We start from the raw sequence: 25,734 nt of genomic DNA, 5'->3' as shown, positions 1-25,734 counted from the left end.
AAGCCGTTGATCAGTGGATGACATGGAGCCATCTCAAACTGAATGTTTCTAAAATGGAAAAACTGACAAGTGGCAATTGGAAAAATTATGACCCACTCACCACCTGGCCTGTCAATCTAGGACCGCATTTCCCCCAACCTGTGATTCCCACACAAGGTCTATGCTACTATCTCTCTTGTTCTGTCAAAACTCGATTACACCAATAGCCTCTACCATGGATCATCTGTAATAACTATGAAAAGACTACAACATATTCAGAACTCTGGTGCTAAACTACTCTTACATATAAAGGCACAAGTCCGCATTTCCCCTGCCTTGAAGGCCCTACATTGGTTACCAGTTGCCAGAAGATCCACATTAATGCTGATGTGCATCACCCACAAAGTGATACATTGAACAGGGCTGCGCTTCATCAAGAATAAAATCACTAAATACATTCAGCAAAGGAACCTGTACTGTAGGTTGGCACCTCGCCTCAAAATCCCACCATTCAAGAAAAAAAACATAGGTGCCACATCCTTCTCTTTCTAAGCAGTCAAACTATGAAACTCTTTAGCCCCAAACATAAGATCCACAAATAACTACCTTATGTTCAGAAGACTACTCAAGAGTTAGCTCTTCCCCACATAACCACTATACTCAAACATAAATGTACAGAATATCCTTGTGCATATAAACAGTTATTTGGACTATATATGTATACCTAGATATGTGTATAATAATATTGTTAATAAATATATAGTTTTCATTAGTTCTGCCTAACAAATGTACATATTACTTATGATTATATTTTTCTGTTTAACATGTATATAGGTCAATGCATGCACATCTTATAATAACTATTCATCTACAATTGCTTCACTTTGGGGTGTATATATATATATATATATATATATATACACACACACACACAAAATAAACTAGGTTAAAGCACAGCAACACTTCAACTTACTTATGCATACATAACTTCCATGTACCTATTTATCGTTATATTTATGACTTTACTCCTAATTCAGCATCTCCAATGCACTACCTTATATCTCACCCCACACCTCTCTCAATATATCCTCTACCTCAACTCTCTGACTGATCCCAAACCTCAAACTACTACTGTCTCCAATGCACTACCCAATTTTGACCCTCTACTTCTCTCAATATATCCTTCACCTCCACTCTCTGACTATGATCCCCAAAATAACCTTTTATAGACTCTTTCCTACTCTAGCCTTACTATGATCCCCAAAATAACCCTTTATAGACTCTTCCCTCCTGTTGCATCATCTCAAACCGTTTTTACTATTCAGTTCTCCCAAACAAGCCTTTCTAAACCCCTCCATGTGACTCTTCCCCCCTACCTATCCCAAACCTGCTCCTGCTGCTATGATCTCCAAACACTTTCTAGACCCTTCCCTCTTCTATCCATCCACTTTCCTTTTCAACCCAAATAACAAACTCACATGTCCATTGCTCGAATAAATATGATATTTCCCTATAATAACTCACCACGAATCCTTTTTTGGGTTCCAGAGTAGCGTGATACTTGCCGAAAGGCGCTTTGATGCCTCGTCAGGAGCAGTAACGCTGTATAAATGCAATTACAATTTGTCCCAGGGAAAGGTGGCAACCCTAATTTCTGCCTTAAGGTATAGCCCACTAGATATTTATGAAGCACACTCAAGGAACATTACTCCAAATACTACTGCTACAATAGCATCCCGATATGGAGCCCAATTCCGGATTACTCCAAATAGCTCATTACGTGACTGGTTTGTCAGAAGGCTGACTACCAACAGAAACAGTACTATCTGCTAACTAACTGAGGATTGACCACAAGTGCTGGCATACACACTTTACTCATGAGTGTGGACTCCACTTCAGTGGCAGACGGTGACCCTCAACACTGGAAGGGCAACGGATGACCGAGAGGCAAACCCAGTGGGGGGAATAAAGATGATTTAAAAAAAATCTAAATATACTTACCCGTGTTTTGTTCTTTCCTCTGACATCAGTGCGATGGCAGGCACCTCAAAGAGCCTCAGGCAACCCGCTTCTGCAAATCACAATGCTGCTCTCATGCTGCAGATGAGCAGTATGAGAGCAGTGCCAGGATTGACTGGAGCAGGCTACCTCCAAGCTCCAGCAGGCACAGGAGGCCTTGTGCCTGCTCGCCACCCAGCTATCTGAGACAGCTGTATGGAGATATGCGCATGACGGACGGCCAAAGTTACTTGTGCAGTGTAAACTGGTGGAGTGAGCACCACTCTCCTGCTGCAAGCCAGCAGCAGTGCTTTACCCCCAAACACTGCTTCAGCTGGGAGCAGTAAAAAAGAAAACGGTAATTCATTTTATTACTGTTTCATTTTTCACTTTTGTTGCACTGGCAGCAGGGGAGCGACTCTCCTCCACCGGATTGGGGGGGGGGGGGCACCGCTGTCCAGCTTGTGAGCTCAATGGTGGTGCTCTTTGCTGGTGGTGTAACAATGTCAAGCGCGCAATTCTCAGTGCAGATGACAGTCCTTCACATCCCTGCCTGCAGAGCAGCATCGCTCTCTGAATTGCAATGCTTTGACTACAGCAGGATGGTTTGGTTAGCCCACCACACAGGTGCTCGTCTGGGACAAAAGTCTATATGCCCTCCCTCTCAACACATGTGAAAGGCAGAGGTCAAAATGATTATTTTTATTCTCGCTTGGACACCTTCTTGGATGGCAGTAATCAGCCTGGGTATGGGGCCTTCTGAGGAAGCCAGCCCAATCCCTCTCAGGACTTTACAAAGCACAGCCCTATCAGCGTCAGTTCCAGTAAGCGTGACCACCTCCGCTGGTCATGCGTGGTAGGATGAGGGAATAACACAAAACTGCTGCCACTGATCTGTCAGCCACTGAGGCCCTGCATGGTCAGTGGGCAGACGCATTACAATTGGCAAAACAACCACAGGTGCCACTCCCAGATTTAAGTGAAGGGCTAGGCCAGATTAATTTTGTTTTCATCACAATTTCCTACACTTGTACAAAGACCACGTAGTACACTCACTGCTGGGTAAGGCAGCTCTGTTTCATCTGCCTTGAATTCGGATAATTACTTTCCTTGGCCAACGGCTTGGAATATAAATGAATTTAATCTAGGGAAAATGCTACTTTAAAGCATTACAGCCTCCTCTAGTACTAGCGCGCTCCTCAGAATGGTCCCTGTGGTGCTATAATGCATGACTAATGCATTTGAGTGCGTTGCTGCAGATCACCACACTGAAATGCATTAGTCATAACCTGATGAATTGTACTTGGCAGGGCTGTACAGAGTAGAGATCATTGCATATCCCTTTACAACAATCTGCCCAGGAGTAGGTTCCCCCAATACCTGCATCATCATATAAAAGAGAAATATTCACTGCTTAAAACCAATCGCAAAGGAACTCGAGGAACATTAATCACAGAATTATTCTTAGGTGTTACATAGCGTTAATATTTTTTTTACCTTTAGCAGTGTTTTACAAAAAAGCATTGCAAAGCCAATAGCCTATCACTCACTTGATAAGGGGAGACCTAATGGCTTTGCCTAAGCTTGTTTATGTAGTTGTGCTGGAATACGATTGTCTCCCTTTCTCAGAAGTCTACATCCAGTTTGAAATATTTCCTCTCTGTCCCTGGGAGACAGAAATCCACTAGAAAATAACCTAGGCCAGAGTCACTGGCTGTGGCCCTGAAAGAATAAAGACATTATTAGAATTCCTTCCTTCAGCCCTTAAATAATGTCTCTCTTGATCTTTGATTGGACCTATCCACCAATTTGCTGAACCCTGCTTAGTTAGCCATACATTCAGCCTACCAGCCATATTCTCCTGTTTATAGATCCTTTTTGTATGCTACGTTACGTTATGTTATATGGGTTTTATTAGGCGCACAGCTACTCAGATGAGTGTCTCGGCGCTAGCATAATGACTCAATATCGCTGAACTACAGTATCAGGGCATTTAAAGCTGAAATAACCACGTTTTAAGAGATTTCCTAAATGCTAGGAAATCCGTCATCATCCTTAGTTTCAGCGGGATCTCATTCCACAGTTTTGCGGCTTGCACCTGGAAAGAACGCCCCCCAATGCGAGCTCGCCAATGACTAGGGATACATGCCAATTGAAGAGTTGAGGACCTGAGAGTACGAGGGGGGTGGTAAAGCTGCATTCTCTTTGCAATGTATCCAGCGCCATTGCCATGGAGAGCCCTAAAGGTGAGAGCCAAGGGCTTAAATTGGATCCTCTTGCGGACCGGTAGCCAGTGCAAGGATTTCAATTGGGTTGACATACGCACTCTGGGGCCAAGCGGTAGAATTGCCCTGGCCTCTGCATTCTGGACTACCTGCAATCTGACCAGTAAATACTCTGGTAGCCCTAGGTAAAGTGTGTTCACGTAGTCCAGTCTGGATATTATTAAGGGCTGGACCACCATTTTTTTGTGAGGGATAGGTAGAAGAGTAAGAAACTGCCTCAGCATCCTAAGCATGCCAAAACAGGTACCGACTACTGACTGGATCTGAGGCTTCATGGAAAGATCCTCATCCATCTTCACCCCTAGGTATTTCACTAATTTTACTGATGTCAAAGGAAGGGACATGTCGGCAGGCCACCAGCTGCGCCAAATATTTCCGGGGTGGTGGCCAAAGCAGATGATCTCCGACTTCCCAGAGTTGCACTTAAGCTGGTTAGAACGGAGCTAGTAGAAGACTTTTGCAAGGCAGCTGTTAATCCTGTCTCCATTGAAATCTGCATCCTTTTTGCAGGTAAATAGCAGCTGCGTATATTCCGCGTACGATACAATTTTAGCTCCATATTCCTCCAACTTGCTAATGGTGACATGTATATGTTAAAAAGAGTAGGGCTTAAAATACAGCCCTGAGGTACACCCACCTCTAGGGGGGGATGGAGGCAGCAAAAGGAGGAGACCACACTATTTGCTGGCAGTCTTTTAAAAAGGAGACAAACCACTTAAACACTGTACCCCCAAATCCGCACTCCCGCAATCGCTGTAGGAGACGGTCATGGGGGACAGTGTCAAAGGCCGCAGATAAATCCAATAGTATAAGTATGGCTCTGCCGTCCCCATCCGTCACCTCCTTAATGGCCACAGCGACTTCCAACAATGCCGTCTCTGTACTAAAGTTGGCCCTAAAACCGGACTGACTCGGATGTAGTAGTGAGTGTGTCTCAACAAAGGCCGAAGTTGCAATATTCACCACCTTTTCCAAAACTTTGGAAAAAAAGGGGAGCAATGGAAATTGGCCTATAGTTAGAGACTAACTCTGGGTCCAGTGTAGATTTTTTCAGTAGGGGGAGAATTTTAGCTTTTTCCCGCCTATCAGGGACCAGCCCTAACTCTGAGGAGAGATTGAGAACCCGGTTGACTGCCGGATTCAAAATTGCGGCGGTCCCGGCAAAAATGACGTCAGGGCAATGGTCGGTGGGAAAGCCGGATTTCAGGGCTTTCATAATGTCTAAGGACCTTTCTAGAGAGATCCTCAGGAACTTCTCAAAGGAAGGTACTGTATCTTGTGTACTTAGAAAGGCAGGCATATCACTGTCCCTAAATGCCTTGGAAGTTGTCAAGAAAGACTCCTGGATATCTTTGATCTTGTCATGGAAATGGATCGCCATTCGGTCAACCCATTCCTCCGATGGGGTAAAAGGCTTGACTGTGGCAGCGGGTGAAGAGAAATCACTAAGGGCCAGATGTAGGAGCCCTAATACCGGTCGGAAACGGCCGATTTTGGCCGTTTCCGACTGGTATTAGGGTTTTCAGATGTAGGGCATGCATTTACAGAATCGGTATTTTACCGATTCTGTATTTACCGATTCGGTAAAATAACCGAATCGGTAAATACAGACTCGGTAAAATACCGATTCTGTAAATGCAGATGTAGCTGGCACATGTCAGAGTGCCACAGGGCTTTAAGAATCGGTATTTTACCACCCAATCCAATTGGGTGGTAAAATACTGAATCCAGGTGTGCATGCACATGTGTGCATGCACACCTGTGCCATGTGACACACAGACATGCCCTTAGGGCATGTCTGTGTGCCACATGGTGCACATGCCTATTTTTGGGGTGCCAGAGGGTGTCAAAGTGACACCCCCGGCACCCTTGCTGAAATCGGTATTTACCGAATCTGTAAATACCGATTCGGTAATGCCCATTGATTCCTATGGGCTTCAATGCCCATAGGAATCAATGGGCATTACCGATTCGGTATTTACAGAATCGGTAAATACCGAATCTTAACGATTCGGTATTTACCGACTCTGAAATACCTACATCTCCCCTCCTCTTTTTTACCACTTCTTAAATACCGATTCGGTATGAATCGGTATTTAAGAAGTGGTAAAAAAGATTTACCTACATCGGGCCCTAACTATTTTAAAGATTTCCTTACTTTTATTTTTAGCCAGCTCAATTCTGGCTCAGTAGAAGGTTTTCTTAGCCCCTGTAACTTGATTATAATAGGCTGTCAATGCCTGTTTATAGATCAGCTTGTCTTTGGGATCAAAAAACTTACGCCAGATTCTCTCTAAGTGTTTACATGACTTCTTACTTTCTCTAAGGGCAGTGTTAAACTAAGGAGTGGAGAGCCGATCACTCTTCCTGATGCGAGAGACAGAGGGAGCGAGATCTTCAACCCGAAGCCATAGCCAGGTATCCAAGGTCTCGGCATCAGCCTCTAGGTTTCCACCAAAAATGATTGGATGCTTGTTAATGGCATTACTGAGAGCTTCTGGGGGTAATTAAGTGGAAAGGTCTAGAGTTTTAGCACCTGTGCTTCCTGAAGGCCTTAGAGGGGGAAGTAACTTTATCAATTGCAATGTCCAGGAGAAAATGATCGGACCATGCAAGGGGGAGATCACAGTGCATATCAAGCTTGATTGTGGAGAAGATCTGGTCTAAAGTATGACCCTTCTCATGGGTGGGAGAGTGGACGTAAGGAAGAAGTCCTAACGCTTCCTGCGACTCCCGAAATCTAGAGGAGTCTATGTCTTTTGGGGTATCCATATGGATGTTAAAATCCCCTAGTATCACGCAAAGTTTATGATTCATAACAAAAGGATATAAAGCCTCACCAATTGAGGCTAAGAACCTTGTAGCAGAGCCAGGAGGTCTGTAAATTAGGATGCCCGTCAGGGATTGATGGGGGGATACCACCGGATGGAAACCAAGACCTTGTGCTCCCTCAACATTGACCGATGGTACAATTGTACAGGAAAAATGGTTTAAAAAAATGATGGCAATGCCTCCCCCCTATACCGGTCTGACGATCATTCCTAAGAATCAGATAGCCCGGTGGGATAGCAGAGGCAATTATGGGATTTGACGTCTCATTCAGTCAGGTCTCCGTTAAAAATAAAAAATCAGGGGATTTATCCACTAAAAGATAGAATACATTAAGGGCGTGAGCTTTGAGGGAGCGAGTATTAAGAAGTAGGGCACACAGTTGTGTGTTGCCATGAGTAGGAGCGATGTCGCTCTGGCTAGTAATGCCACGGGTCGGCTACACTGGGGGTAGCTCAATTTCTTTAGCAAAACATGGCCAGTCACATTGCACGCAGCTCATTGGTATAATCTGTGTAAGTGCAGAGACAGGTAAGCGGGGACACTTGTTCACTTCCTTACCAATCTCTGCAAGTAAAACGCCGCTATAACATCTGCGGGGCCCAAAAACCATCTTGCTGGTAGCCTGCCCGGCGCCGGCCGCCTCCGGGACGCTGACGGGAGCAGACGGGCTTGCCTTTGGCGCACCGTCGGTGTGCCCGCTGCGCACTTCCACTGTTCGGCCAGCCTAGAACGCTGACCGAAGGGGCGGATCCTCTCTGACAGATGGATACCGCAGGTCGCGAGATCTAGCTAAAGTGCAGGTTTACACAGAACATAAAAATGTCACCAGTTAAAAGTAGAGTGTCCCACAGGTAAAATACACTATCAGGTGACCTGAAATGATTAAAACAAACAATCAGTGCAGAAGTAGCAGCAGAACAAGGTTAGCAGCAATTTTAGCTCCGGAACCGGAGGCAGCATTCAATCAATCATCATATGCTAAGATAATGTTTGGTGGTAGTTGCTACTAATTCTTTATATTCCAAACACATCTTGTCTATGGTGTGTGGATGATTGATGTGCAACCCTTTTGAATTGTCATGTTCGGTCCTGATATTGGCTTCATGTAAACCTCTAAGTCTCCTAGTCTGCTAATTGTATATAAGTAACCCCAGCATTGTCTGTCCCTTCATGACTGCTTTGTATGCTTCTGACAAAACCATTTGGAAATCAACCATCACTAAATTTTATTGAAAGTAACAATTGTTTGCTTTGCTAATAGACTAAACTGGCAAGATATCCCACTAGCCAGGAAATCTTTGTGATCTATTTTGGTCAACATTATTTAAGTGATAATATTAATGTTAGATGCAGACAATATTTGTATCAATGATATTCTGACAAGTAACCAAAGAAATAGTAGAATCTACAATATATGTGAACCGAACAGAAAAAATTATGTCTTGCTTTAGTTGTGCCAGGTATTCATTAAACCTATTGCCCTGACAAATTTGAGTTAGGGAAGCAGTTCAAGTGCCTGGCATCTTTTGTGAACCCATCTATCCTATTCCACATTTATGGCATAATTCAAGGTTCCTCCCACTTTTAAGGAGGAGTTGAGAATCAAACACCTGTGCTTAACCATACATACTTAAACTTACCTGTATTTACTTACCTTGATGATGTAAAGTTGGGGATATGGTAGAGCACCACTAGAAAAACAGTTAACATATTTTCAGCAGATTTAAACATTACCATCTTATTATAATAAAAATTAAAAGTAATGTTCTTTTAATTCCTAATAGATTTTGTCCTCACATTTACTCATCACCCATTTTGTACACTTTCAGGTTATATCAACCAAGTTATTACAGATACAAAATTGTCACCATCCAAATTTGCTCCCAATCCACCTGCATGCATTCGTGGGAAGCAATTGTAAAGATTTCAATGCTGCTGGCAAGGAAGAAGGTAAGAAGTTACACTCAACATTCTTTTGTGGGCTGCAGATGTAGACACCTCTTAAATATGATTCTTCTTGTGTACTCACCAAACATGCACATTGTTTACAAATTTTCAGATTTTTGTTGTGGGCAGACTTTTTGGGTGGGAGGGTGAGTCCTATTTTAATTAATTTCCTCATGCTGATTATTCTTTTACTGTATATGTGTGTGTGTGTGTATATATATTTATTTATTTAATATTTGTTTTATAACCTGCTGGCGGTTGCTAGTAGGTAGGTACAGTTAGAACCATGTTTCAATGAAAAAAACATTGTTTTACTTGCCTATATCTTTGGGGTCGTTTGATGAATCTTAATGAAATTGTCCAAAATAAGTGCCATAGGGAGTCTTGTTGTGCTTGGCAAGTTTCAGGTGATCCGTCAAGCAGGGGTCGAAAAAAATACAATATCACATGTTAATTTCCATAGGAGCATTGAACACGACTACAGCCCGAAACGCTGGACGGAATTACACAAAACTTGGCGGGAAGGTAGATTTCAGTTTTCAGTTCCTGCTTTAATTTATTTGGTGTAATTCCGGTCAGCAGTTGTTGATAATTTTAGGGGAAAGCAAATGAGGATATCTGGGTGAAGCCTAAGCACAGATCTCATTGTGAGATCTGATTGATTGTCAGCACTTCAACCAGAAAGGGCTGGCAGCCATCTGGGGACCAATATACATGATAGCACCCGGTTGAAATACATTCTATTTAATGGCAGATTTTGATTATCACAAAAAGGAGAAATCATTTGTTGATGGTACTGATGGCGCCTGGCCCAGTATGTTCTACATCTGGTCTAGAACCTCAAGCCGATAGTACGTTTTCTCAGCATGAAAATTTGGAGGCAAGAGAAATCATTAACAATGTCAATCAATTCAATCACAGTTTCCCTAGACTCATAGTAACCACAGACTACTGAGTAAGGTTAGTTGATTTATTACAAAGCCAAAAATAACTGAACACACCGACACCTCAAGAGGAGGGTGAAGAAATACATTGGGACAACATAGAGCCAAATCTGTGAATAAGGTTGAGGTGGTACAACCTGCACAAGACAATTAATTCAAGAAATAGGATGCAGAAAATCCGAAAACATAACTCCAAGTTCCCCTGCATAAAGGGTTGATGAAAATAAAGCATTTATTTGTCCCTACACTAGCACTAACGTGACATTCCTACCTAAGCAGTCTTCAGGGCAAGATAGTTTAAGATGTCGGCCTGCGGAGTCTTCCTTAGGAGTCTCTCCACTTCAATGGGTCAGGTAGACAGAGCTCGCTCTAAGATGATCTCTCTCCAAAGGCAGAGTAGAAGTGGAGATCTCTCCCTACTTGCAATGTTCTAATATCACAGGTGTCTTCCCAGGATTCCTTTCGTGTCATGTCATCCAATCAGGCCACATTCTCATAGGTAGCTTTCCACAGGATGGCGATGCTCCAGAACAGTAACAAGATGACCTTGATTCCCAGGCCTTCTCTGTCAGAAAATACAACAGTTCCCCTTATCAACATTAACTCCCAATGTATCCTCTTCTCTTCTTGCCTAACTTCTAAAACAAAGGGATTATTCTAACTAACAAGGGTGTTTCTTCCATCTGCAAAACAAGGGTGAGAAAGAGCAGAATCCAACATGCAAATTCAAACTATTAATTCTTATGCGATAGCTTTCAGGGAAAATGCATTTCAGGCCCACATGATTCAGCTAACATAAGAGAAATGGAACATGAGGTTGACAAAATTGTATAGGATTTAAGACACATTCAGTTATCATTCCTATCTACATATAATAAAACATGATTAATAAACATATTTAATAATACACAGTTGTCAGTTGCACAACACAAGAGTTTCATTTAACATTTTCTGCTGGTTACATGTGATTTTCCACATTAATTCTTCACGTATTTCTACATATTGGCCTTACACGTCACATTTATGTTATTACATTACAATATCCTAACACTTAGGTTAACACTACAAAAGATTATGGGGTCCTTTAGGATGGCGGACGGATCGCCACCGCCATGCAGGCGGTGGCGACCTGTCAGCCATCCCTGCCCGTCCGCCACCTTTCTTCCCCCCGCCATATTACAATGGCGGGGGGGGGCCGTGGCAGAGGGGAAGACCGTCCGGCGCTTTTCCGCCACGGTCGGCTTGCGTCCGCGGCGGAAAAGGCCTGATATTGTGCCGGTGTCTATCAGACACCGCCAGCCATATTAGGATGGCGGGTGAGGCATGCATTGCCGCGGAAAGGCATATGGTCTTTGCTTTGGGGGCCCGTTGCGGGCCCCCAGGGTGAAGGGGGGGTGGGGGGTGCACATGGGGGGTACCTATGGTACCCCCCAGCATTTCAATGTACACCATGACAGGCACCGCGCGCTGCCTGTCATGTTGTGCATTGAAATGTACAACGTGCATTTTTTGCATTTCGGCGGCCGGTGCTTCAAGCATCGTCCGCCGCAATGTACAAAAATGCGGGATGCACCCGCCACTGTGGCGGATGCATCCTAATTGGGGGCACGGTTCCTCCGCCCTTGTGGCGGACGGTACCGGCCCCCGACAGGATGGCGGACGGACTTTGTCCGTCCGCCATCCTAATGGACCTCTATATGTGGATGCGTTATACATTTCTGATTATAATTAGGGCTCCCTGTTTTCTGTTTTTACTGATTTTTACAGATAAATACAGACAGAAAACCATTTATTTTCCTGTCTGTATTTATTTTAAAATGTGTATAAAATCGGAAATTGGGTTATTTTTTGAGCGATTCTAAATGCTGTCAGTCATGACTACCAGGCCAGCAGCTCTGTCGATCTAAAAGTAAGAGAGTTAAAACAATAAAAGAATTTTAGTCAAGAGCCTTAAATAGCAATATATATGCTCGTATAAGAAAACATGCACATTTTAGTATCAAGTTTGTGCATATTTTATCATCTGAGTGTGTTTATATCACTGAACACGGTCAGTCCTTCAGGCATGAGTGCATATCTATAAGACAAATAAATGTGGAAATATACTCATTTCAGATTCACTTTTTCACAAAACCTAAAATATATATGATAAATTTAGCACAAAAAAAATGGATAAATACAGACGGAAATGCTCCAAAAATAAATATCATAAAACCGGGAGCCCTAATTATAATGCACCCCTACAAATAAAAATAGTATCATACTAATTTTAGGAATTGTGATGTGGGTTTACCCTGTGAAAAAGCATACTGGAGAAGCGTGGCTCAGTGGTTAGAGGCGGCAGACCCAGAAGCTGAGATTGACCGTGGACCAGGGTTCGATTCCCCGCCTCGGCGGGTCTCGGGCTCAAAATTCCACGGACTCGACAATTCTCGCTCTGGTGCCTACTCAACTCACGGGGTCACACTCTGCGACTCTGGGCAATAGCTTGCTTAATCTCCACTACGGCCCCTCGCGGTGGGATGCCTGGCTTTCACCTTGTGGACACCCTGCCCGGGGTTTCTCACAGGGGAATACCAGGACGGGTTCCCTAAGCAAGCGCCGGGACGCTTACGGGCAGCCGTGCCCTTTACAAGTCCAATACATTTACATACTGCAGGAAGTTCATCAGTCATGTTTGGGAGAAAACAGTTTCCTCATGAGTTTCCCATAGAGGTTGTAGGAGAGTAGGGTCTGCTTCCTATGGTTACCTCCACTTTTTGCTGTGTTTCACAGTTTTTTTGACTTTAGTATGGCTGTGGCCCTACTACAGGCCCACAGCCTAGCTGTGCTCTCTCTCAATTGATACCATGTACTTTAGGTACTTTAGGTACATACCAGATTGGTTACTGGGTAACCCTTGTGAGCCCCTGTATATGGTACCTTAGATATTCCTCTTGCAGGACATCTTGGCCAGAACAAAACTTGGAACAGGCCTGTCCCTCACTTTCACTGGCCCCACATGTCAGAAGACACAAAGAAGTTTTGTCGCTCCTGTGTAACCTGCCAAGCCAGTTGCAAAGCAGCTGGCACTACAAAGGTCCCCCTTATACCACTACCTGTGGTGGGGGTTCCCTTTGAAAGAGTGGGGATTGATATTGTTGGACCAGTGGATCCTCAGACAGTCTCTGGGCACTTGTTTATCCTGGTGGTAGTGGATCATGCAACCAGATATCCAGAAGCTATACCCACTAGGACCACTACAGCACCTGTTGTGGCAAGAGCCCTCTTAGGAGTTTTCTCAAGAGTGGGTTTCCCTAAGGAGGTTGTATCAGACAGAGGTGCAACCTTTATGTCTAGTTACTTAATTGTAATGTGGAAGGAGTGCGGAGTGAACTATAAGTTCATCACACCCTATCACCCACAGTGCAATGGTTTGGTTGAAAGATTCAACAAGACCTTAAAGGGTATGATTAAGGGTCTCCCAGAAAAGCTCAGGCGGAGATAGGATATCCTGCTACCCTGCCTTTTGTTTGCATACTGGGAGGTTCCTCAGAAGGGGGTTGGCTACAGCCCATTTGAACTTCTGGTGGGGCACCCTGTCAGAGGCCCCTTGTGTCTAGTGAAGTAGGGATGGGAGTTGCCTCTCAAACCCCCTAAACATGACACTGTAGACTTTGTACTTGGTCTACGCTCCCGGATGGCTAAGTACATGAAAAAGGCAACCAAAAACCTGGAGCCAGTCAGGAATTACAGAAAGCCTGGCATGACCAAAAGGATGTAGTGACTGTTTACCAGCCAGGACAGAAATTGTGGGTGTTGGAGCCTGTGGCCCCAGCAGCTCCCAAGACAAGTGGAGTGGACCCCACACTATTGTTGAGCAAAAGGGAGAGGTTACCTATTTGGTAAATCTTGGAACTCCCAGGAGCCCCCATAGGGTGCTTCATGTCAACAGACTGAAACCATATGTTGACAGGGCAGACAGGGGCTTGCTCATGGCTACTGATGAAGGACAGGAGGAAGAGAGTGACCCTCTCCCAGACCTGCTCTCTCAGAACCTTCATGATGGGTCAGTTGATGGTATAGCCTTGGCAGGCAGCCTCACTGACCAGCAGCAAAGTGACTGCAGACAGGTTCTGTGGCAATATAGACATATGTTTTCACTGACTCCAAGTCAGACTACGTGGTTCACTCATGAAGTGGACACTGGGGACAGTCTGTCTGTTAAAAATAATATTTACAGGCAACCTGATCATGTCAGGGACTGTTTCAGGACAGAAGTCCAAATAATGTTGGAATTGGGAGTTATTGAACCTTCAGAGAGCCCTTGGGCCAGTCCAGTAGTCTTTGTGCCAAAACCTCAGACCCAGGGTGGTAAGAGAGAGACGAGGTTTTGTGTAAACTACAGAAGTCTCAATGCTGTCACTAAGACAGATGCCCATCCAATACCCAGAGCAGATGAGCTCATAGATAAGTTGGCCTCTGCCAAATTTCTGAGCACATTTGATCTGACAGCTGGCTACTGGCAAATCAGGCTAGCTGATGATGCTAAGCCAAATACAGCATTTTCAACTCCTAGTGGGTATTATCAGTTTGTGGTGATGCCCTTTGGTCTGAAAACTGCACCTGCCACATTTCAAAGGTTGGTGAACAAAGTCCTCACAGGCCTGGATGACTACTGTGCAGCTTATCTGGATGATATTACTGTCTTTAGTTCCACCTGGGAAGATCACCTGATCCACCTGAAAAATGTTTTGGAGGTCCTGCAAAAAGCAGGCCTAACTATCAAGGCTACTAAGTGCCAGATAGGGCACTTAGTTGTGTACCTTGGCCACCTTTTAGGTGGAGGCCAGGTTCAACCATTGCGGAGCAAAATCCAGATCATAGTGGACTGGGTTGCTCCAACCACCCAGACTCAGGTCAGAGCTTTCTTGGGCCTATGGGAGATTTGCCAAGGGGTATGGTTCCATTGTGACCCCCTGAACGACTTAACTTCTACAAGAATGCCAAAAAAATGTCAGTGGACAGTCAGCTGTCAAAAGGCATTTGATGACCTGAAGCAGGCCATGTGCACTGCACCAATTCTGCAAAGTCCTAACTACTCCAAATAATTCATTGTTCAAAAAGATGCTTCTGAGTTGGGGGTATGGGCTGTGCGATCACAATTGAATGAAGAAGGTCAGGTCCAGCCAGTAGCTTTTATTAGCAGAAGGCTGACCCCTAGAGAGAAACGTTGGTCAGCTGTTGAGAGGGAGGCCTTTGCTGTGGTTTGGGCCCTGAAGAAGCTGAGGCCATATTGGTTGGTACTCACTTCACAGTTCATACAGACCATAAGCTCCTCTTGTGGCTAAAACAGATGAAGGGTGAAAATCCCAAACTGCACAGGTGGTCCATTTCCCTACAGGGGATGGACTATACAGTGGAACATTGACCTGGGAGTAACCATGCCAATGCAGAAGGACTCTTCAGTATTTCCACTTAGAACATGAAGACTCAACTGGTCAAGGTTGGATTAATGTCCCTGGGTTGGGGGGGGGGGGTGGATATGAGAGTAGGGTCCGCTTCCTATGGTTACCCGCTCTTTTTGCTGTGTTTCACTGTTTTTTTTTACCTTAGTATGGCTGTTGCCCTGCTAATCAGGCCCACAGCCTAGCTGTACTCTCTCTAAATTGATACCATGTACTTCAGATACATACCAGATAGGTTACTGAGTCACCCTTGTGAGCCCCTGTATATGGGACCTTAGGTACCCAGGACATAGGTGCACTCTAGGCCTACCAGGGGCTGCAGCATGTATTCCGCAACCCCCGGTTAGCCTTCCAAACTGACACCTCAGGTCTGTACTTACAGCCTGGGTAAGGTGGTGTAATCACCCCTTACTTAGATATAGTATATCTTTATCTACCTTATATATAGACACATAGTTACCTATAAGTCACTCCTATGGCAGGCCTTAACAATCCTGGAGGCAGAGTGCTTGGTTTTGTGTGAGAGCGTGCCCTAGCATGAGCTGAGCCCCTCTGCAGCTTTCAGAACCATCTCATTATAGCTGTTCTATGACCATACCATATACTCTTAAGTGCATTATAATCCTCGCGGTTAATGCTAACTTTGGTTAGGCTTTATCAAAACGTGTCGTGTTAGGTGTCAAACACTTTGGGATACTACCCCCCACCAGTTCTGGTGGCGGGGGTAGCATTCCACCCTTCTAGAGGGAGAAGACATATAGTTACTGGTAAACCCGGTTAAAGTTAAACAGAGCCCAAGCATCACAAAATGGATGCTGCTGCCACGGACACGAGTCTGCCCTCCTGCTGCTGGATGAAACTCCGGCAGGGGAGGCCTGGACAATAGGTTTCCTGTCCAGAGAGGTGCTGGCACCTCCCCGGACAGGCTTTAGTGTATTGGGGCAGGGTGGGTTGCATTCAGTGAATGCTTTTCAGACACTGCATGGGGCACACAAGGTGATCCATGCATTTCCCAGTTCAAACCGGTTGCTGGGGCACTCAGCCCCAGCTCTGGCGCGAAACTGGACAAAGGGGAAGGGGTGTAACCACCCCCCCCCGAGGTCCACCCATAGCAGGGACCTTAGAGTTAGTCCAACCCCGAAACTTGGTATAAGTAAAGAACCCCAGTCCCTAGGACTTTAGATTACCCTGGACGAAACTCTGATACTTAATTCCTGGACCTTCGACACTCCACATCGATTGGAAGACGGAAGAAATCTCCCTTATGGTCAAGGAGTGACCACCCTGTCCAAACAGGCACCAACAGCATCTTTGAAAGTCTGCATTTTCAGGCTCCCGCCAGATTCTGAAGAATCTGTGACACAGGACACAGACTTCCAGACGTCTTTGATGCTGACCTGCGCCCCCAACAAAGCTGAGACTTGTGGCGGTCACGAGACGTGGGACAGAAATTTCTTGACATCCTGCATTTTTGCTACTGCACCTACTTTCCGAAGAATCCTGAAGTTGTGCATTGGGGTATTTGAAGCCCCTGCCCCGAGCACCTTTTGCACTGAAGCTCAGAGGCCCATACTCCACAAGTGTCCCCTGGGCCCGCTTTGTGCATTTCAGCTTGATGCGTCTTCCTCGCTGTTCCTAGTCCATTGGCTAGTGAGCTCCCATGAAGACCAATCTTCACTTTCTTTAGCTTTCCTGGGTGCTCCAGGCTTGCTCCCACTCCTCTCCAAAGGAGGAGTACGTCAGACCTTGCTGGTCTGCACCTAAGCCCATCTCAACATCTTGTGTGGATTGCGTTTGCCAAGGCTTGCTAGGTCCAATCTGGATTCCAACACCACATTCAGCTAGATCCTTTGTGGGACAGCTTGAATCCTGCTCCTGGTCATCGTTGATGCCTCCTGGTCCTCGGGGCTGGAGAGACGTGCTTCACCTTCTCACCTGAAATTGGCTGGCATCTTCCTATAGCCATCCTGGTCACTGGCTAGTGACCCAGACTCTGTCTGCTCTGCTACCAGGTTCTTCACATCTCTGATCCACCCTTGGATCTACCCGGACACTTTTCCTCTGGTTGCCTGCAGCACTTCTTCGCAGCTCTCCATTGGAATTGACAATGAAACCCCACACCAAAACAAACCTATGCACCGGCTTCCCTGGGTGAGGTAACACGAGTACTCCGGTGCTCCCGTCCGTCTTGACTCTCGAAGTGTCCTAGTCTAAAAGGGTTCCATCGTAGTTCACCTAGAAGTGCCCTTAATTTGTAAATTTGTAACTTGTTCGTTCTCCATAGAAAGTCAATGGTAACCCGTGGCTGTGTTTAGACACTGCACGCATCTCACGTGGGCCTCCTACATCCTAACCTTTGGTGGTCCTAGGCAGCCCCAGCGATCCCACAGGCCCTAGGCCTGCTTTCTAACTCACTTGTGGTTCTTATACCACTATTTTAGTATATGGTTTGTGAGGCCCCTAGGGCATAATGTATACTGTGCACCTTATCGTATGCTAATTAAGTTCCTTGTATTGTACTTTTACCTCTGACCTCTTAAAGAGTCCAGAGGGGTTGTGTTAAGAATAAATACATATATATTTGATATATACCTTGTGTGATGTGCTTTCATTTGATCATTCAAGAGATTATAATTGGTAAAACAACTTGCTTAACTCGTCTCCAAGTCTTAGCCTGAACTCCACAGCTACCACTCGTATAGCTTTCTATAAGGTTGACTTTATAACCTACCATCAGTAATGGTCATTTGGTCTGGTGCAAGGTGCCCACTAGAATAGTGGACATCATATACCAGGCCAACTTCTCCCAGAGGTTATTGAAGGTGCTCCAGAAGTTAAAATTAGAGCACATTTCCTGTAAATTCACACTATGTTTCTCAGCCATATGAGAATGACGTCTCACATTCACAGTAAATCATGCACTTCCAACAGGAGCAACCTGTCAGTTGATTCCTGTGTATTTACTGCAGCCTCCCAGAGAGTTGTAGAGAACAATTAGAGTGCTAACAGTTTAACATATGATAAAAGTATGGCACACTTGAAGCCATCTTGATTACATCTTAAAACATTCAATTTAGAAAGGAACAACATGAGAGGTTTCATTTTGTCATATAAATTATAGTTAGTGCTGTAAAAAGAAAAATGAGGACACATTTTAAGTGAGTTCTCAAATATCTTCCTCTTCTATTTCATTACATTCTGACATGTAGTCTGAATCATGCTCTTTCAACGCCAGCAGCGGACTGCCAGTTAACTCACTAGTGATCAGCAGTCTACTATAGTGCTCTGATGAGCAACTAGAGTGCCAACATTCTGAATTTATGCCAAATGTGTGGCACATCTGATCGCCATCTTGATGGAATCTAAGTGGACAACTGAACGCATTGTCTACTGAGGATACTGCAGTAAATGAGATTAGGGAGCTTCATTTTAAACATGTCTCCCAAGATTGCTATCAGAAAGAAGATAGCCCAAATGTAGCACAACTATCACCCAATTGTAGCCCAATGTCAGAAGTGTGCAAAACAACCACACATATTGGGCTTCTTTATAAAAGTGCATGAAAGGGTTGACACATACTAACCATCCATAAATGGTGTGAAGAAATAAAAAAATGAGATATGTTTTTATTTGCTGCCTCCCACGCTATCAGAGGGTGCAAAGTTGAAAATGCTGCCATTAATGGATGCTTTGTGTGAGAGTGGTGGGCTATTTTATGCTTAGTTGTTACATTTCCTGACAGTATTGTATCTATTTTTTAAGACCACACAAATATTTGATCAACAAACTTAATTTAATTTTCAGGTATTGTGAATGACATTTAATTTGGAGTACAAAAGTTATATGTGATGTGAGAATGTTATACAAGAGTATCAAATATTTTTGCGGAAATATTGGAACTATAGAGGTATTGTATGAGTGGTTTTGTGAGTGGCTTTGTATGTTTAAAAACAGTAAATATGCTTTATGAGTGTATGAGAATATGACAGTGTCTGATTTGCACAGAGTAGGTGTGTGGGAAGTTTGTTCACAATCTGTTGCTTTGAATTAGTATGTTGTACATTTGCTGCTTAGTACATGGTACAATTGGTAGTAAAAATTGTAGATTAAATGTTCAAGTTTTAGTTAGCAGGGCATTGGAAAATGTTGAAATATTTACATGTGTATATATGATGTGCTGTTCTCAAAGAGTGATTTTCTTTGAATTCTGGGTGTTTTAGTTGTTACACTGCTTTGTCAGAGAGCTACCAAAGCACATATACATTCAGTCATTTACCCAGAAACTGCTTGTGAATGTAGTCAATTCAAACCTAGTTGTAGTCATATCTATATTGCTCCCTTTTCCGTAACACAGGCCATGAGGTGTTTGTTTATAACCACTTAGATATATATTTAGAGAGGCATTTCGATACAAAAATAGACAGTTACATACCCGGCACATTTACTTAAAAGTCTCTAGGCACTGCTACAGCTGTACTCCTAAAATGTATCGGCTATGTTGGCAAGTACTGACACAACCATCTCATTCATGTAGGGAAATACTCTTTCAAACATTGATGATGCTTTGTAGTACAGGTCCTGAGTGTGCACTTTCACTTATAGCTTGATTTGCCATGTAAAAGCTGTCTGTCAAGTCTAAATCCATGTTTCAGTATGAACAAGTCATATGTGAAAGATGCAGTAGGTGTGCCATAAAGTGTGCTGGTTTGTGTTAAAAGATGAGAGATTGTATTATATTGTAATTACATTTATATTGCGCTTACTACCCCTGACAGGGCGTCGAAGTGCTTTTTCAGCAAGCAGCACGCTACTCCGGGACCCGGGATCTGTTCCCTAAGTTACTTGTGCACTTGCATGCCCCTATACCAAGTACTATATAGAGTATGCCATCCCTTAAGCAAGTGACATACATGTACAGAAAAACACCTCTGTTTTAGATATTGAGACAGCTACAGAAGCATGAATAGATTCAGCCACTTACCAGAAACTATTAATACATGCAGCAGACTCAAAGGTAGTTGCAGTCACACATACGTAGCTCTGTGATGCCTAGCACAGGCACTGACTTATTTGTGCAGCCACTTACATACGCATCTAGACAGCCATAGAGGTAATATAGCAGGCAGTTACATACTAGCACATTTACTTAAACATCTCATGGCACTGATAGAGGTGTACTCCTAAACTCTCTGAGATATATAGGCAAATACTGACACAACCTTCTCAACCATGCACAGAAATAGTCCCTCAAACATGGGTGACAGCTACTAGTGCAGACCCTGTCTGTGCTCTCTCACTGCAAACTTCACTTTGCATGTCATAGGTCTTTTTCAAGTGTCAAATCCACTCAAACACGCAATCACTGACCCACTGAGACATTCATGCACCCACTTATACATCTACTCAAACAGTTAGAGACTCACTCAAACAGAGATGCACCCACTTACACACTCAGTGAGACACAGACACACACGTAGTCCCACATCCATTTAGACGCTTACACACTCAGTCACACACCCACTGAGGCACTCTTGCCCACACACACTCATTTTGAAACATTACAGGTACGAAATAGAGATTCACTGAAAAAAACAAAGGTTACAAGAGCGTTATAGTTAGGCTAAGATTTCACTCGTACAAAACCAGTGAAATTCACCATTTACGGTTACCTGAGATAACTATAATAACTTCCCCCTCAATGCACTGCTTGCACCTCACATATTACATCACTCATGACATGGTCAGTGACATCTCTGATGACATAATTGATGACATCATCCAATGAGTGTAAGTGATTTCTAAATATTTTTGAGTGTTAAAGATATATACTAAGATATTACCAAACTTAAATCAGTATAATTTGTGTACTACTAAAGCGTAATACTATTTGTAACACAAACTACGTGAGTGGCTGTGTGACTGTGTGTCTCCAATGTGAATAGGCATCTGAGTGGCTCTATGGGTCTGTGAATGGTTGTGTGAGTGAGTGTCTGAGTGAGGGGCTGTATGAGTGAGTGAGTGACCGTGTGTATGGGTGAGTGAGTGTGTTAGTGGTTTATGGGTGAGTACATAGGAATGTGAGAGGCTGTATAGGTGAGTGATGGGGTGTGTGAGTAGCTATATGGATGAGTGAGTGCATACGTGGTGGGTACATAAGTGGTGTATAGATGTGTGTGGGGGGATGTGAGTGACTGTATAGGTGATTGAGTGAATTTGAGAGTAGCTGTATAGGTGAGTGTGTGCTTGTGTCGGTGACTGTAGTGGTGAGTGAGCACATGTATTAGTATATGTATGAGTAAGTAAGTGGGTGTGTGAGCAACTGTTTGGGTGAGTGAGTAGGTGTGTGAGTAGCTGCATGAATAACTGACTCAGTGTAAGAGTGGCTGTATGGGTGTATGAGTGGGTGTGTTAGTAACTGTATGTTTGTATGGCTGGATGTGTGAACAGCTGCATTGGTGAGTGAGCGGGTACATGAGTGGCTGTATGAGGGAGGCAATGTGTGAGTGGCTCCATGAATCAGTGAGTGGGTGTGCGAGTTCATGTATAGTCCGTGAATGAGTTTGTGAGTGGTTGAGTGGGAGTGGGTGTATGTGAGGTTATATAGAGGTATCAATGAATGTTTGAGTGGTTCTGTGCATGATGTCATCAGTGATGTTATTTGAGGTGTCATCAGTGATGACACTGGCCATGTTATGAGTGATGAAATATGTGACGTCAGAAGTGGTTCATTGCGGGGGTAAAAGTTCTAGTTAGCTCAAGTAACTTTAACTGCTGAATTTGAATGGTTTTATAAGAATGAGATCTAAGTCTAACTATGACATCCCTGTAACCTTTGTTTTTGTCACTGTATTTATATAGATATATATATATATTCAAAGTTCACAAAGAATAAGCCATGCGCACTCGGAGGGGAAATTTTAATCACCAGGTTTAATCCATGATACCGTTACGCGTTTCGACACTCAGTGGTGTCTTGGTCACACGATACATTTCGTATACACAGACGCGCTTAAATAAACAATCAACATAAATGAGGCACTAGATTTCTGCCTGCTTCGGCATGACTCTTGGTCGTCATCTTGGAACAGGTACATTTCATTGTCAACAATAGGTTTAATGTCAAACGTTTTGACGATTCGAAATTGCTAAACATTTGTCTACGGAAAAATTCTTGCTCCATGCATGTGTCCTATTGCATAGTAATAAGTTCAAATGCAGATAGAGTGAATAAAACCCCCATTTAAAGGTTCTACTCTAAAACACAATGCATGCCCTGCCGACCCAGTGGGTATACGGCACTAGACCGCTGGAATAGACACCCACATTATTTACCTCTTACCCTAGGCCCTCACTTTTTATATTATTCCAGGTGCATACCGCTTCCGAGACACAGTGCCATAATTTCAAGACTACGTCAGAAGGGCATGCATTGTGTTTTAGAGTAGAACGTTTAAATGGGGTTTTTATTCACTCTATAAAAGCGCTATAAAGCAACTAGAGTTTTATTTAACTTCTAGCCATGCTGCTCAACAGCCGTGCTGCTGTACACCATGGCTAATAAAAAAAAGCATTGATAAAGTCAGTATATCTCAGGAGACCTAGTGGCTATGCCAGTGCTTGTTGAGCCAAATGAAGGGCTAGCGCAGGTAAGCCTTAGGGTGGGCCTTACGCCGATTCCTTCTGCCCCAACATATGGTTTCATTAATTGTAAAAATGTGAGGCATTTTGGTGCCAATTCTGTGTTTTCACCAGGCATACTTATGTACTTGACTTAAAAAGTACTGCTGTTATTATTGTGCGCCACTGACTTAAAACCATGTCTTACAAAGGGATTTCCTTCATCTGCAGCTCGAGGACGCAATGTTGATGCTAACACTGTAGAAACAAAGCCCGTTTGCCTTTTAGACTAATTCAGAAGAATGGCTGATATGTGAAATGTTGGCTTTGGTGTTTTTTAACAGGAACAACACATTTGGAAATTACAAGTTCTGTGAGGTTTATTGAACACACAAATATACTTTTCAAACTGATGTGCTTGATTGAAGGATGAGAGAATAAATACATGGACGAAGATGAGAAAAATGTTGTGTAAGGCTGACTACAATGTGATGTGAGCAAAGGCAGGTAGTAAGAAACCGTGAAAAGGTGTGCAACTGTAAGAAAAGGTGTAGCACAAAGGGGAACAAAGTGAAAGGAAGGGTAGAGCGAGAGAACGAAATAGGTGTTTAAAGAAGAGTGGACAGTGGTGGAAATGGATAACTAAAGACATGGCAAAGCGAGACCTGGAATCACAATGCGAGCAGCAAACGGACACTAATTTAGATAAATTAATATGTACTTGGTCCATACTCCGCACAAAGAAAAGGAAGTGAGGTAGGAAGTGACAACTCGCACACACTGCCGAGTTAGAAGGCAGCAACGAAGAGTGATATTGATGCTAACGAATGGAAAGTTATGGGCAGAATAAATGCCCCTTTCTAGAGTTTTTGTGTTTTTTAGACCCTAAACATCATCACCAAGCGACTGCTCATGAGAGCTGCCTGCAGGCAATACGTGAAAAGCTAACAAAACAGGCGAAGCATGTTACATCAGTACCTCAAGCAGCTTGCAGTGTAAACCAAGATCAATGCAAGTCTTCCAGACCATTCGACATCATTCTCTGTGTACAGTACAACGTAGAGTGTTAATACATTCAAGAAATCAAGTAAAGATTGAAGCAGACCCTTTTCTCAAAGAGTTTATTCTGTGACGACTTCTCAGTGTTGTTAAAACAGTGAAGCTCTCAGAAGTAGCAGAAATGCCCTTTCCTCACCCTGTTCAACTGAATCTATTTAAAAACTGCACACTATAATTTACATTTCTGATGCCAGTAAGTGTCTGCCCCTCCATGCACTCTTCCACCTTCAGGCAAGCTGCTGCAGTGTATCCTTATGGAACTGCTACATCAAAAAAGAAAATGTCGCTGTTAAGTTAGTATGAAAGAGAATTTAAATACCAATGATATATGATACACTATGCAATGAATCACCCATGAACAGACTGACATGAATATAGTAAACAATACGTGGAGACGATGTGTGTTAATATCTCATAAATGCAAATGATATCGCAGCACTCCAAAAAACAGTAGTCCAACAGTAAACAATTAAGTCCATTAAGTCACGTTGGGAAGACGTATTATTCCATGCTTGTTTATTTTCTGAATTCATCTGGAACACAACACATGTTTCATCACAGATGTGACTTCTTCAAGACTCTGAATGTAGTCAGTAAATACCAGGAGTAGCAATTACATGTCATCAAAAATTGCTGTCCAAGCCGCAGAGAGGGTATGCGAAAAAACGACAAGTTGGGTTCCAGTAAACTAGTAGATACAGTGATTGTAAGCTTTCTACAAGTCATCAAAGTTCGATGTGATAACTCCTTAAATCAATGTTCAAGTTTAAGAATGGTTAAACAACCCTCTGTAGCATAGTATGACCGTCAGATAGTAGGTTAAATGACACATCAATTCACGTGGTTTTGTAGAGAACTGTTAAACAGGATATCTAAACCTGACCAGGTGCCGTAAGTGTAGAAAATATGATAAACTCCAGAGTAGCACAGGTAATAGAAACTGCAGCAATTGACTTCCTGTGGCTATTACATGCACTATTCTGGAGTTTATCATACCTTCCACACTTACAGCACCTGGTCAGGTTTAGATATCCTGGTTACTAGTTCCCTACACAACCAGGTGAACTGATGTGTCATTTAACCTACTATCTGACGGTCATACTATGCTACAGAGGGTTGTGTAACCATTCTTAAACTTGAACAGCCCGAACTGCCAAGCCATGCCTTCTCTGGACCGGAAACAAGCTTCCGAGGACCAGTTTCTGGCATTTCAGCCGTCTTCAGCCCGGCTTGCTTGAATCCAGTGGCAAAGTTAGCAAGGGACTCACGTCTGAGCATACCCTGCCAACTTATGGCGAACAAAGTGGTACAAAAGGGGGTGGTGAATGACGGAGCATCTGAACCAATCAAACACTCACTCCCTGCTCACTAAGCCACTGGAGTCAAGCTATCCTGGCTGAAGACGGCTGATAGCCAGAAACCGGCCCTAGGATGCTTGATTCCGGTCCAGGGAAGACATGGCTTGTCAGTTCGGTCAGGACTGTTCCAATGAGGCACAGGGTCAAGACTGATTTGCATATGGCCATGTCTGAAATGGGGTGGCTTGGTGAGCAAAATAACGATGGATTAAACCCATATCTGTGACTGGGGGTGAATGTTTTGCCATTGTGCAACATTCCGTCCATC

General features: G+C 43.7%; 1 protein-coding gene across 1 annotated transcript in view; it reads left to right on the top strand.

The window, feature by feature from the left end:
* Positions 1 to 25,734, top strand: part of TMEM200A (transmembrane protein 200A) — a 769,591-nt gene that overhangs the window by 525,929 nt on the left and 217,928 nt on the right. The window contains exon 5 of the mRNA XM_078648883.1: positions 8,924 to 9,044. The gene's annotated coding sequence lies outside the window, so the exon portion shown is untranslated. The remainder of the gene's footprint in view (positions 1 to 8,923; positions 9,045 to 25,734) is intronic.

The sequence above is a fragment of the Lissotriton helveticus genome, chromosome 6 (assembly GCF_964261635.1).
Source record: "Lissotriton helveticus chromosome 6, aLisHel1.1, whole genome shotgun sequence".
Classification (NCBI taxonomy): Eukaryota; Metazoa; Chordata; class Amphibia; order Caudata; family Salamandridae; genus Lissotriton; species Lissotriton helveticus.
The sequence above is the reverse complement of the archived record's forward strand: the minus strand, read 5'-3'. Positions and strand labels throughout refer to the sequence as shown.